Source organism: Heliangelus exortis, chromosome 2 (genome assembly GCF_036169615.1).
Source record: "Heliangelus exortis chromosome 2, bHelExo1.hap1, whole genome shotgun sequence".
NCBI lineage: Eukaryota > Metazoa > Chordata > Aves > Apodiformes > Trochilidae > Heliangelus > Heliangelus exortis.
This window is the reverse complement of record NC_092423.1, coordinates 78,920,997-78,936,583: the sequence shown is the minus strand read 5'-3', so window position 1 is coordinate 78,936,583 and position 15,587 is coordinate 78,920,997. Positions and strand designations below refer to the sequence as shown.

Genomic DNA, 15,587 nt, shown 5'->3' with positions numbered 1-15,587 from the left:
TATGGATCATGAAAAAGAGGAACAATATCTCTCCTGATACATTGTATGTGATATGCCATTCATTGGTTTTCATTTTTAAAAAATCTTCTTTATCAAGAATGAATTCAGCAATAGGTAGTGTAGCATATAAAGCACTTCAGGGAGCAGGAATTGTCATCTTTTACAGTTTCAGAGAAGAAACCCTCCAATCTTCATAGAACGATGAAAGTACATGAACTGCAGGTATCTGTATTGGCAGTGTCAATTGAGATTTGCTAGTAAAAGAATCAAATATCTAAAAGCATAACCAATATAGAAGCTTTTACTTTTTTAAAAAAAGATTAAAGATGTTGGTTGTATGATTCAAGAAAGGTACAGTATGAGGAGAGCCAGGAATGACAAAGGGCACAGCCGTAATAGTGGTGGAAGAGCAGTATGAATAGATGCTAGAAGCACTGGAGAAAAGACAAAATAGAAGCATTTTGGTATTTTCACCCTGAACATGCCATGGGAAATCACAACTAGTGCAATACAATCACTGCTTTACAGCAAACTGGTTTCTCAGATCCATGATCCTTCATAGATTTTCTTTCCTGTAACAGCATTTTAGCCCTTTCACCTTCCTCCTACACCTTCTCTGTTTCCAGAAACATGAGTTTTCCATTTCAAGTATTTCCTGCCTCCCTCTGGCTGATCATTTTTCTTGCTTTCAGTTCACCTTCTCAGGGCTGGCCTCTATTACATGACTGATATTTTTTCTTCCTTGAGCTGTATACCCCCAGCCCTATGGGTCTTAACTACTAAGCTTTTATGTTCCTTCACCATCTCTGGCCTATCTGATACTTAAGCATGTATCTCTCCATCTGCCTTGTCTATCAAGCTTTTCAGTTCTCTCCTCCTGTTGATTAAAAAGCCTTCACTTCGATGCTAAGCTGCATCCTGCCTTTGTCATGCCCCTGCACACCCATGACCCCCCTCATCAGAACCCTGCTCTTTAATGTTTTGAACTAAAGGAAATTTTTGCTAGCTTACAAGCATAAATTTTAGACTTGAAAATACTGGTGTGTTTAAAACATATTGCTCTTGCATTATCTTGTTGTATGCATTGTCTATCACAGCTCCATAGACACCTATCTACCTAACTACTGGAACTTCTCATACTGATTATACTCGTATACCTTTGTACTCTGCATTTCTTTCACATAGCAAGACTGCAGATATTCAGGCTTTATATTAGCAGTTGTTTTAAGACCTAAGGATTAAAGAACTTCCAGGGCTCTTCAACTGGCCACAAGCTGCTAATCCATACAGCATATCTGTCCCAACACAGGCTTTAAAGGTTAGATCCATGTCTACACTTTGCATACAGAAGCACTTTATCTGCCTCCATTGGAGCTAATGCCAAAACCAGAGCAATGTATTGAGACCCTGATGTGTGTTTCTGCCTTTTTCATCTTTGCTGCTGTCTTTTTGGCAATTGCCACGGGATGCATGCTGCCACAGAAAAATGGATTTCTGGAGAAATTAGGTTGCATTTGGAGCAGATGTTTGTGAGAAAATAGTAAAGAAACTAATACAGAAATAGATTTATGGGTATCATGGCCAACTGGAGTTTGTTTCCTAAGAGTACCTCTCAACCAGCATAGTGGATGGCTTCTATATTGAATTTTATTCCATATATCAGCTGAGCAATCTCTGTCCCCTTCTCTCATGCTGGAGAAGCAAAACAACTATCAAACACAGGCAGCCCAGCTCAGGGTGCATTCTCTTGACCTGGAATCCAGTTTTGGAAGACAAATTTGGCAAGAGGTGTATACATCAATTTGTTGACTGTCTTATCCACACTTGAAGCATAAAAGTTATTCAGTTCAAGTCCAGCTTGACCTGCCTAATTATCTGTTTATCTGATATACCAAACTACTACTGATCCATGGAAGGAGAAAAACCTCCACCAATAAGCTTCTATTCATAGAATCATAGAATTGGCTGGATTGGAAGGGACCACAGACATCATCAAGTCCAACCCTTGACCCACCGCTGCGGTTGCTAGACCATGGCACTAAGTGCCAGATCCAGTCTCTTTTTAAATATCTCCAGGGATGGAGAGTCCACCACTTCACTGGGCAGCCCATTCCAATGTCTGATCACCCTCTCTGTAATGAAATTCTTTCTAATATCTAACCTAAACTTCCCCTGGCACAACTTAAGACCATGCCCTCTTGTCTTGTTGAAAGTCATCTGGGAAAAGAGACCAACCCCCACTTGGCTCCAACCTCCTTTCAGGGAGTTGTAGAGAGTGATGAGGTCTCCTCTGAGCCTCCTCTTCTCCAGGCTGAACAGCCCCAGCTCCCTCAGCCTCTCCTCATAGGATCTGTGCTCGAGTCCTTTCACCAGCCTGGTTGCCCTCCTTTGGACCTGCTCCAGGACCTCGAATTCCTTCCTAAACTGAGGGGCCCAGAACTGGACACATCACCCTAAGCAGCAAAGGAAGCAGTGCTTTTAAGTTAAATGGTCATAAAGCTACAGGTAGTGCTACTCTTCTGTTGTTCTTCCTCCCCTGGCCAGAAAAAAGGGATTTGAGCAGTGGCTTTGGCAATCTCCCAGTCTTAGCCATGATACATTGGCTGGGAAGAAAAACGACAGACCCAGGCTTCATTCTTCTTGGGTCCAGAGAATTTCATCTCACATGCTTGGGTTTTATATTCAGAATGGACTGAGTCCATGTGGGCAAACACTCAAATAATCTCCCTTTTAATTCATTTTGTTTTCACCTCCTGACAGGTATGCAAACTGGAAAAGGCATAGAAAGGACTTGCTAGCCTTTCTATTGGCACAGGTAGTGCAAATATATCTAATCAATCAGCTCCTTTACACACCAACAGATCTATTTCTTGTTTAGAGTGCACTGTCATCTTTCCTTTCATCTTTTCACTAGCCCAAGGTAAAAAAAAAAAAAAATTCTGCAAAGGGAAGTGGTTCCTCAGTTTAATTGCTGCAGGCTAAGTTTTTTGATTACTGGAGCTGGTTTTAGTCCCTTGCTATCCTCTTCCCTGCACCCTGCAGAGAATAGAGCTTTTTGGAAGGTTGAATTTTAAAAAAATACAGTCGGTTAATTAATGTTATGATTAATCAGTGTTTCTAAAGTGCTTTGAAGAGGAAAAGTGCTATGTGAATGTTGAGTGGAACTTTAGTTTTATCTGTATTATTTTCTGAGATAGGATAATATTTTCTTAATAGTCTGATTCAAGGGACTTTAAATTATGCCACAATGAAGAAATAAGAATGTCATCTATTTTTGGAAAAATAAGTTTAGGCTTCAAGATCTATGCCCTATTCCAAACCCCATTGAAATTAATGAGCCTGTCTACCAATGTCAAAAGGTATTAAACTGGATTGATAAAGAAGTAGCTTTTCTTTTCTACTTTGGTTTTACTTCATGTCCAGCCAGAACAAGATTCTGACAGGAGACTGATGTAACAAGAGTGAATTGCAACTAGACATTATCCTGCCCTAAATGTCTATGAAGAAAATGCTATTTATTTGCTACTAATTTTCTTCTTCTTCACTTGTGCTATAATATTGCCTGAAACTAATAAACAATTTTCCCCCACTGTACAGTCTGAAAGACTGATTATTTTTGCATAGTTTTATACACTTACAACAATATAATGGTGAAATATAGAAAAATTCTTATGTTTAGAGATGTTCATTAAAATATTAAGATAAATAAATCCAAAATGGATGTTCAAGGTATACCCTGTTGTTAAAGATTACATAGGTGCAAAGAAGGAAATGTTTTAGCTCAATAAATATAAATCTTGCTGAAGTGATGGTGTCTTTTCCAAACAATGCTTCCAGCAAATATCAAAACCATTCCAGGTCATACTATAATATTCATATATTCCTTAATAAGTGCAATGTTCAAATATTTCTTAAGTCATCACTGTGAAAGTGATGTGGAGCAGTTAAGGCAATTAATCTGTGCCTTATGACAAAACAATTCTGAGAATATATGTCAGAGTTTTCTAGACTGCTTTATTGTGCACCACAGAACAAAAGCATTTACATTTAATAAGAAAATCCTGGTTAGTATCTAAGGCTGAGTGAAATCATACACAAACTTTACAGATGTCAGTGTTTTGAAGAAGGACTGAAGGGAAAAGAAAAAGAACAAGTAAAAGGATAGCAACAGAACAAGTGCTAACTGTTTCACAAATATTTTTAAAAGCCTTGAAGACAATTTATTCAGCAAAGGGAAGGAGTATAACACAGTATTATCTTTTTTCTACAATTTGGAAATGATAGCAAAGACCTCATGAATACAAAGTGTTCACCTGCTGAACTGCTAATGCATCAGTGTTATCTAAAACAGACCATGCAAACATCTGCTCTAGTGATGAAGTTATAGGTACTTTTGTAAGAAACGGATTATCTCATGCTGATCATGCAGAAAGCAGAAAAGTAGTCATTTTTATGAGGTATTTTTCAGAGGTCACTCCATTTTGCTGATAAGTTCTGAATCCCTTTAATTCCTGTTCTCAATAGAGTATTTTGTGTTCTTAGCCACATGGTCATTGGAAAAGAGAAAATTACATTGTAGTTTTATATTTTAAGTCACCAGAAGCTACTACAGCTTAAGGCCTGAATACAGTAGGTATGTAAGCAAGGATATAGTGCAGTTAAAATAAAATTTGTGTTCTCATGCAAAGGGCAAAACTGAAGCTGATAATTTCCCCTAAGTAGTGGATGTTATATTATTTCTCATTTTGACTACAACATGATTAGTTTTCACATTTCTCATAAAGCACATCTTCAGCTCTTCTAAGTTTTACATCTCATTACTAGCTGGGTTTTAAAAAATTGTTACAAATCAATTCTAGTCCCAACTCCTGTATCAGAGCACAGATCTACTAGAGCACAGTTCTGCTTGTGCTTCCTCAGGATGCAGGAGTCAAAGGGTTCACAATGTGACTTGGTTTTGGGTTGTGTTACAGATGTTTCTTTCAAGATGACAGCTCCAGGTGGCATCTTTAGGCTAGCAACTGATGAAGTCTTTTCTCTAGTGGCCTGAAAAGAAAGCTTGCCTCCAGACATGCATTTGAGCTTGCTCAACTTAGTGGTTTTTTAACCTGAGTCACAGCTGCTCACATCTCAGTAACAGACAGAGGGAAGATTCTCAGGACCATGAACTCAGTTTCCTTCTCTTGCCTCCGTGGGCATGCGACTGCACACATGACAGAAGAGTCAAGACAGTCTGTGCATTAGGCTTGATCTCCTTTTTGAAGAGCAAGCTGGACAAAGGATATCTGCTTAAAGCAAAGCCTTTGTAGATCTTTCAACCTCATCTGTCTCAGACCCCTGTTGCGTTCGTTGATCTCTGCTGCTCTCAAAGAGAGAGGGAGAATTGGGCAAGTCTTCCAGAAGTCTTCTCCTCTCTCCAGACTTGAGGAAAAGAAGAGCCTGCCTCAGAGCAGCTGGGTCTCTGGCTCCAAGTGTGTTATTCTAAATGATCAGAGTGCTCTGACATACTAGGGTGCAGTTAAGAGTGAAAATTTTATATGTAGCCAGCACCCTCAGTACTTCCTGCAACATGGTGGAATATAAACTATACTCTGCACTGCAGTGGAAGGATGGACAGTCACGTTTGAAGTGATAGAAAAGATCTGAGTTAAAAACAACAAAAAAACAAAGAAGAAAAATAAATGCTCTCAGTCAAACAGAACAGGAGAGGCATCAGAGACAATGCTGACCTCCTAACCATAGGAGATTCAGTGGACAATACTACCAAATATAAAATATTTCTTGATAAACTGCTCCACTGCAAATAATAAACTGAAGTTGCAGAGTATCATATTCCCTTTGTGAAAGCAGCCACTGTTGTCATGTCACCTTGAAAAATTTTGCACACAAATATATGACTTTGCATATACTCATGCTAATAGTATGCATTTTGCACTAATTAAAATTAGCACTCTGATTATTTCCTAGAATAATCCTGAGTTGTGAAATACAAATAATGTATAAGACATATCACTTTAAGAGCACCCTGAGTAGCATACAATCTAAGATATCCTGTAACTTTTCTCCTGAGGGGAATATCTAATAAGGCAATTTATTTTCCTCATGTTGCACATTAGATCTACCAAACAGCAGGTGAACCCTGACCACCATTCCTGCACGTTCTTTGGTACATGGAGCTGAATTACTGCCTTATGCTGCAAAACCTGTGAGCTTGCATTAAAAGGCTTTTTCTCAGATTTGCAAAGGACTCCTTAAGATTTTGAGAAGGAAATTCATAGCTTGTATCTTGAACATAATGCAAGGACACCCATAAACTTACAGGGTCATTAACTGATTAATTAACAGACTAAGTTCCCTATGTTAGAAAGAGTAGCTTATGTCTGCTCCTGTTCCCCAAAGGGCTAAGTGCATAAAATTGAGGTACAATCATGTATGAATGAGGTGTCTAGCTTAGTCATGCTTGACCGTGGGCCTTGACACTTCTGGTAGCAAAAATTAAACAAAAATTCATGCAAATAATTTCCTTATAAATCACAGAACACTTGAGGTTGTGGGATCAGCTTGGTTTTTCTTATATTTGGATGGAATTTCCTTCATTTCAATTTCTGCCCATGACCCTTTGTGCTTGACTGCGCATCACCAAGAAGAGTCCGTCTCTGTCCTCTTTACACCCTCGTATCAGGCAATTAGACACATGGATAAGATTCCCCTGAGCCTCCTCTTCCCTAGGAAAAACAGCCCCAGCTCCCTCAGCCTCTCCTCACTGGAGAGATGCTCCAGGCCCATGATTATGCGATCAATCTTTTGCCCAGAACTGGACCTAGTACTCTGAGTGTGGCTTCATCAGTGCTGAGCTGAGGGGAGTAACCACCTTCATTGACCTGCTTTTAACACTCCTAACACAGCTCAGGAGGTTGTTGGCCCATTATGCTGCTTGGGAACTCTGCTGAGTCAGAGATTTTTTTAGGTTTTTCTTGGCAATTAAAGAGGTGAAAATGTAGTTGGTACAGTGTGAACAGGAAACCACTTTTTTTAGGTCCTTACTGTAACTCTGTCAACTAATAACCAGAACATAACCAGACCCCTAGATGCTTACCCCAGCACCCTCCTCTATTCCCTAGCACCAAGCTCTATTGCAAAACCAAAGACAAAACTCCTAATTCTTTATCTTATCCCCACCCTAAAGCCTTGTCCTGGTCCCTTGCCTTAAACTGCTGTCCCTAACCATAGCCCTCACTACTGTTCCTGACTCAGTCCCCACACCCTAACCAGTTACCACAAGTCCTTTGCACAACCCCCAACCCTCATCCAAAGCCTTTCTCTAATACCTAAGCTTAATCACATAATTATTGAGGCTGGAAAAGACATCATGAAGTCCAGCCCATGACTTAACACTATCACATCAGTTAGACCATGTCACTAGAAGTGCCACATCCAGCCTTTCCTTAAATATCTCCAGGGATGGTGACTCCACCACTTCACTGGGCAGCCCATTCCAACGCCTGACCCCCCTCTCCATGAGGAAGTGCTTCCTGATATCCAACCTAAACCTCCCCTGGAGCAGCTTCAGGCCATGCCCTCTCCTCTTGTCACTTACTGCCCGGGAGAAGAGCCTGACCCCCACCTGACTACAAACTTCATCAGGGAGTTGTAAAGAGTGACAGGGTCCCTCCTGAATCTCCTCTTCTCCAGCCTAAACCACTCCTTCAGCCTCTCCTTGTAAGACTTTCCCCTTAGACCTTTCACAGCCTCACTGCTCTACTCTGGACCCACTCCAGCACCTCCATCTCCTTGAAGTGAGGGGCTCAGAACTGTACACAGTACTCAAGGTGAGGCTTCACCAGTGCTGAGTACAAGGAGAAGAGATCCCTCACTTCTCTCACAATTCCTCACTTCAGGGGGTTGGCCCAGTCCTGCTGCTCCACCCCCTAAATGGAGGCCCAAACCTAAACCTAAAACCAGAAGCAGGCCAAGGGAAATGACAGCTGCTTGAGATGGTGGGGGTCCTTGAGCTTCATCACTTGAGTAGGCAGGAGATGGAGGATGGCACATGAGGACATAATGGGTGTGAGACTGAAGGGTGGGCCAAAAATGTCAATGTTGTGGCTGCAAGGGGTACTCAGTTGGTAGGGCATGGATTGCGAGAGCACATTTATTTAACTCTTGGCCTAACTCTGATCTCCAGCCTTAAACCTGACTCCTAGCTCCTACCGCTATCCTGACCCCCAACTCCAATCTCAGACTCTAATCCCTGACCCTAGTATCACAAAGTCTGAGCCTGTAACAAAACCCAATAATGAATAATCTAGTAAAATACGAAAATCAATTGCTGCAAGAAACATTTGCGATTGTCAAAAAAGAAATCACATTTCTTTGGCATGTTCTTTCTCTTATAAAGCTGAGCAGAAGCAGTAAAGTAAGGCTTAATTTATCACTGACTCAAGCAAACATTACCTTTCACTATGTGAGAAAATTAAAGATTTTGCTCCCATTAGCCATGGTGTTTCTGCAGCACAAGCTGGTTCACAGCTTTTCTAACTTATCACAAACACTCCATTATAATTCCTGCCTATGAATCAAACGCAGTGTAAAGCAGCTGGAGGACAGTGATGGATCAGATTCAGTGCATTAACAAATGGCACTGGTCCTCCCTTTGAGAATTATGCTAAATACTCTGTTTAACTGGCATCACCAAACTCAATGGATCTTAAATCTCATAACCCTATTTTTCAAAAAAATTGCCCTCAGATAAATTAAATGTTAGTGAAAAAAATGAGGAAGGATAGAAAATATTAATATTGGCATATTATCTTTTGAGTGATATGCAGTTAAAGGCAATATCATGCAGCCATGAGTTCCTTTAAACACGAGCTCCTTATCTAATACAATCAGCAATACAAAAATATTTGCAGTCACGATGTATGAAATTTATAGCAGACAAACCATTCTGAAAAGATCTTTTAAAAATCATCACTATGAAGCAGACTTTACCAACCCTGTGATATTCTATTGGATAGTTCTTAGCTTCCAGACTTATTGACATGCATATACTTATCTTGGAAATTGTATGAAATATATCCTCATCACATATTTAGTTCAAATATTAAGAGTAAACATCCTGGAGAATATCCTGGAACCTGGGCCACTTCTGAGCTATGAAATCCTCTTCTACAAACAAAGAGAAGTATGAATCTGTCATTTATGTTTGGTCAGTTTTGGTCACCTGTCTGCCTGCTCCACCACGAAGGAGGGCCACAGGTATGACCCATCTAGTCCCTTTTGTTTCAGGAGCATAGTATATTTTTCAGAATCAAGCAGTGGCCTTGGTTCTGCATACCATTCCACAGCAGTAACTATAAACACCAAGAGTCATCAGTCTTAGAACCAGGCACTGACTCTGAGAAATTGATGTGCATTTCAGCAAGTGCAGCTACTTAGAAGAGACTTAACTGAAATATAAAATTACTAAAAAGCAGATTGGTTCTATCCTGAGTCAAAACAGGACAAGTTTTCTTTGTCCTGGAATTATTTTTCCTTTCATCGACAGAGTCAGATAATGTTTTCCTTGTAACTCATAGAAGTGTTTTGCCTTAGATACACATGATAAAATCTTTTTATTAATAGCAAGTAAGTTTCATAATTGCTTATAGAATCAGAATAACTGATGCTGGCAAGGAACAGTTGTCTAGCCCTCCCTGCCCAAAGAAAACGCAAAAACATCTGAAGAGACAACTGCGTATCAGTAGGAAAAAACTGTTTAAAAAAGTATTATGTCTGATATAGTTGATATAATACACTGGATGGCATATGTAGTCTGTTTGCTGCTGTCCTGCTAAAAAAGGCTACTGTTCTAGTGAAATGAATATTTAAATATGACGAATGTGTCCCTTCATGAGTGCACATGCATGTTTACTCTCTTCTTTCAGCACAATTTTCAAACAATTCTGACCACATAAAGACCACAATGGACAGCACTCTTTCTAACAGGAATACATTCTGCTATGCAAAGGCAGCAAGATCATGCTAGTGGAAAGATTAGCTAATACAGAGCAGAAAATACGCATTTATTGATAGAATAATACTTACTACTATGCAGCAGCAGAATTCTTTAAAAGCCAAATCTTTTTCAACACAAATCACTAGAACATTAAGATGTTAGTCTTTGCCCCTGCAGACATGCAGCCTACAGGAATGAAGAATGTATATACTATATAAGATACATAATGCATACATAATACAGAAAGAACTCAGATATGAAGAGCAGGCTATTCAATATCACGCTAGTACTAAGATAGGGTCTCTTATAAGGTTTCAAGAGGGTTTTTTTTTTAACCCATCGGTACTTTGCACCTATTAAAATACAAATAAAGCAGTAAAACCCCACGTATTAATGCATTTTGTGGTTATGAGAACTAATCTAGCAGCAGAAGGTCTCATGGAGGAAAGCTTGTGGATCTTTCTTGTCTGGACACCAGCAGAGACTGTGGGAGTAGTCTCATGTAACACTCTCAAGAGAAAGTTAACAGGAACTGCTACAAATAGAATAAAAAATGCTTGGAGGGTGCTACTCAGAATAGTCACCAATGGTTTGGCACAGAAGGAGAAACACGTATCATCTGAATTATATAGAAAATGTATGAATTAAATTATGCAGACAATCGTCTATCCTGGATCTATATCCATCCAGTGTCACAGCCAGTGGTATGGGTGGTAAAAGAAAGGATAGGGGCTAAAAAATGCTTAAGGACTGGTTTAGAATTCAGATATGTTGATTTAGGAAGATGGACTTTAATTAAAGTCAAATGGATAATACAAAGGTAGGGGATTGTTCTTCATTCTGTATTTCTGCAGATAATAATCTCCTGAGTAGTAATTCTGCAGAAAAGGATCAGGAAGCCTGAGAGGATCGCAAGATGTAATGTGTTGTAAGATGGGTTTCTGTGTGAAAGACAGCTATTCAAGAGCGTATTAACAATTATTCTTGGCAGAACATATAGATAATATATTCCTCTGTACAAATCTTAGGGAGGAATGCCACAAGTTTGAATACCAAACTACAGGAAACATATGGACCAACTAGAATGAATCCAAATGAAAGAAACAAGAAAAGCCAGAAGGCAGACTAAACTGACAGCTGTTTCAGCTTCAGGGATATATTCAACTACTCTAACTATGCCTCTTCAATCTGCAAACAAGGTACAGTGTAGTCTTCTTTGTGGTACTGTATTACAGTCACCATTCTTACTGATTCTTGAGGAAGAATGACTGTACAGATATATGGCAGAGAAGGCTTCTACTGGAGGTTGCAGATCATCAAGACAGAAATAGGTGGGTCCCTGAACATATGGCCCCACTGCATGCTGTTAAGAAAGAGGTCTTCACATGGCCTACTTATCTAGAGCAAAAAAACATGTGATCCAAATGTCCAAAATTTAAAGATTTTAAATAAATGGTTCAGCTGATATTTTTTGTGGTTTCTGATTTTACACTTGAAAGCTTCTATTTCTGACCTTGAGTGGTTCAGTTTATGTATAAACTTCAAGCTCAGCTTCACATTATTTACCCAGTCAGCTAACTTAGTAAGTGGTCAGTGAAGACTAAGACACAGTTTGCTCCAACAAGACAGTCTGGATCCCCAGGAAGAGACCTGTGATGCTGGGGTTTGGGTCAAGATACATCAGGAATCTGGAATTTTAGTCCATGATGCACACACATTACCTTTCTCTGTGTCCAAAGGTGAAGGTATACTGATGTCTCTGCTGAGTTTGAAATAGATCTCTTGCTCTTTTCCCTCTGGAATGGTACCTTTTCGTATAAAATTCCTAACTCCAGTCTCTGTGAGAGTTCAGAACAACACAATTGCTGTTACATACATCTCTTGTTGGAGCTGCAGTGTGTTCATCTTCCTTCTCATCCTTGAGTGCTGAAGGGCTTCCAGGAATGGCTTCAGGCAAAGCAATAATGTTATTTGGTTGATATTTAGGTTTGTTGAACCTGTACATTGAAGACATCCATTCTACTTTTGAACTCAGGAGGCTGCAATGAGCTGTGTGCTTTCTAATGGGGAGATTTTGATGGCAGCTTTGGTTTATGTTGAGCTTTCTTTGTCAAGAGATTATGTTTGGGTTTATGAATTTTAAACTTGTGCTCAAAGGGCCTTGCATCACTAGTGTAAGGTTTTATGTTAAAGCAGTTGTAAGGAGTGACTGTTTTCTGAATCTGTTAGCTCTTTTAATGGGGTCTTTGTCAGGGAAGCTTTTCTAAGGATAAAAAGTGAACTGCACAATATCCTCTCTAGATCTGAAAATTGCTGGCTTATTCTGAGGTAGAGGACAGTCAGACACAAAGTTAACTGCAGAAAGTGCAGGCTTGTGATGTGCTGGGAGAGACAGGACACGACTATTAATTGACTGAGGTTGTGTATACTCTACTGAAGGAGTAGGAATAGGAGTTCTTAACTTGGGGGACTGGCTCATAGTGCTTTTCACTAACAGGCCTATCCACTGATTCAGCATCAGTTAGTTTCCCCTAGAATAGCTGGTGAAATTCAGCTGATTCTGCAAATGTATTGCTTTAGTAGGCTTAGAATTATGGCTGGTAGAAACCTGCACAGACAGCACATTTTCAAAACTTCTGCAATCGAAGCATGAGAGCTGCTTTCAATAATACTCTTCATCTTCCTCAGGATCACAATGATTTGAGACTTTCACTCAAGGCCTCTGTGTTCTGGGGCCCTGTAAATATACTTCTTAGTTGAAGTACCCTCTTACCTTTTGAATGAATGCAATACAATGGCTGGAAAATAAGAAAACGTGGTCTTTCAAAGGAATGAACCACTTGACTTCCTGGTATTTGGAAGAAAGGACAAAAGAAGTCCAAGAAAAAAAGGGAGAGAGATGAGAGAAATTGCAGATTGAACAACCCAAGTAAACAAATCCAGGTGTCTTATTCTGGTTTTCTCACTTTTTTTAAAAGACACCATTCCCCTAGTTCATTTGACCACCTTTCTTGTTTTCTTACTGTCCTGTTGCTTGCTCCCTTTCTTCCAGGATCAGGAGAAGAAGAAAGCAGAGCCATCGTATCTCCTCCCATTCCTCTTCATAATACATGAAATATTCTTTATCCTTGCTCACAGGCTTCAGGTAGCTTGGCAGTCCTGGCTTCTGGGTCAGCTGCTGCCATTGCCAGATGGGGTAAGTGCCTGCTCTAACTCACCTGTCCTGCTAGAGTTATGCATACCCTGAAGGGCCAATACTCAAGAGCATTGCTCTTAACAGCAAGATCAGTGAGGGAACAGCTCACCTCGGATGGTTTCTCCTGGGCTGCCTCTGCAATCTCATCTAGGTTGTGCCCCAGGACTGCTAATAAAGAAAGTTCCTGCCATCCAAAGTTTTAAAACTTCTGAAAGTACTTATATCAGTTGTGTAATAATGGCCTGCTTTTAACAATATGTTTTAGTTGATGATGTCTAGGCATTTTCTGCACAATACTGGTCCCTGACAATGACAAAGACACATGATTATTGCTTCTCAGTTATGAAAACCAAGTCAAGACAGGCCAATGACCAACTCAGGAAGCCATCTAAGACTTAACAGTTTTCTTCCTCAGGAACGATTGATAGATTACAAATTAACTCTTCCAACTACTAGATGTGATTTCTTTTGTGTTTGCTTTCTAAATCATTTAATTCTCTTACTTTGTTTACTCCAGTGGCAGCTGCACAACAAATCTCTAGACAAAGGGCTCATAATTGCAACGTCTTATTAATACTGCCAGGCTAACAGTTATGTTTAAAGTAGATTTTAGAATTAAACGGTAAAAAATTGTGACATTTGATTTCCATAAGAATGTGGAAATGGTTACAACAAAGATGATTTCTTACTCCTATTTTTTTCTTGGTTGAAGCTTGAACTAAAGGTGCAGTTCTTTTTTCTTTCTAATAACTTTGCTTCAGCTTTGAAGTCTCTGTAAGCTGAGGATAGCTTATCAGAAAAGTCCCAGTGAAAGAAACATGCTTAAATAGGGCTACAAGTGAATGAGAAGAATTTCAGTCTCCCTAGGAAGTGGCTGAGCTCTTCAGTATAAGGCATATACATATTCAATCCCAAGGCAGAAGAACGGATTTAACTACAGTGGATAATGCACAAAAATCCATCTTCAGAACCCTGGTCTCAAAGGCTTTGCTTGCGATGTGCTCAGTATCTCGGATTGTTAGGGGCTCACAAGGTAGAAGGAGACGTGGCCTTTTCTTCAGGGCTTGATTTAGACATTGCCATACAGCACTGTACAAGAGAGGATAACACCTTCAGCTGCTGAAGACTTAATACCTGTGTAGGGAAAATTATACACGCTGGCTTGCCCACCTATCTGCTATCATCCTATTCCAAAGCAGCCTGCTTTTGTCCTGCTCAGGAAAGCAGCTTATCTGCTTTGTTATTCTAATTTTCTAGCAGAGACATGAAGGAATTACCAAAACTGTGGGGTTTCGGGGTTTGTTTTGGGAGGGTGTCAGGGAGGAGAGGGGAAGGAGGGTTTGTAAGTTACACAACAGTTAACAACAGCACATTAATGTTATGATAGGACTCATGGTGGCTGAATTCTAACAAAATAGAACAACTTTCAGGGTGTAGGCAGACATATGGTATGCAAGTGGTAAAGTTTACAATTGCCACACTTTGAGCCTCACGAGCCCTGCTGGGCCAAGACAGAGTTTTCTACCCCTCCTATCGGCTGCTCATATGACTTATTTGAGTGTGCTATGTTTAACAAATGTTTGTCTGTAAAAGGAAAGACTAATTTTTTGCTTACCCAGTCCATTTCTGCCAGTATGTCAGGCAGTGCTGACTCACACAAGTGCTTTGTCTGTCTGTAGCTATGGTGTGCTAATGAGAGGTTGGAGGGAGCCCAGAAGCAAAAATATCTTCTGTCACTGCCTGCCTCAGAGCGAGTTGCTGTGTGAGGGACTTGTAATTTCCTAAACATCCTAAATCAATTGAGAACCTGTAACTTTAGAATGAAAATAGAAATTCCACTATGAAAAAAAGGAACTCTTGCACTTAATAGTTTAATATTAATTTCTTTCTATGAAATACACTTAGTGTGCAAAGTGCAACATTTTCAAAGAACCAGAGTGACTGAACTGGCATTCAGATGCATTTTTCAAAACAGGCTATTAGTCCATTTAACAAACTTGCTTAACAGTTGCTATGTCACGACTAAAAAGAGAATTCAGTTTGTAATTCACTATCAAGCACCTAAAATTTTTACCCAGATGTTATTAATATGTTAAAACCAGTTGTACTTTAACTTCCCTTCCTACTTAACTCATTGACTTAAAGCAGAACTCACCATTGTTTGACACTGTTATGACTGGTGTCTTTGCAGCCTATTCACTCCACCTGCTTTGTTGCTTTAAGTTGAATCCTGCTTCTCAGGAGTGTGACAGAAAAATTCTTTTTAGCTTCCATGAGCATAAGATTAAGCTGACAGCTTAAAGATTTTATTCTCAAGTTTTCAATTCTGTGCCATAATGTGTGTTTTCTAAATGAATGGAATACCTTTCTAAATGCATGTGCACTCCCCAGTGC

The 15,587-nt window shown here is 39.7% G+C and overlaps 1 protein-coding gene across 7 annotated transcripts in view; it reads right to left on the bottom strand.

Annotated features, from left to right (window-relative positions):
* CTNND2 (catenin delta 2) overlaps positions 1-15,587 on the bottom strand; it is a 630,944-nt gene that overhangs the window by 39,537 nt on the left and 575,820 nt on the right. The window lies entirely within an intron of this gene.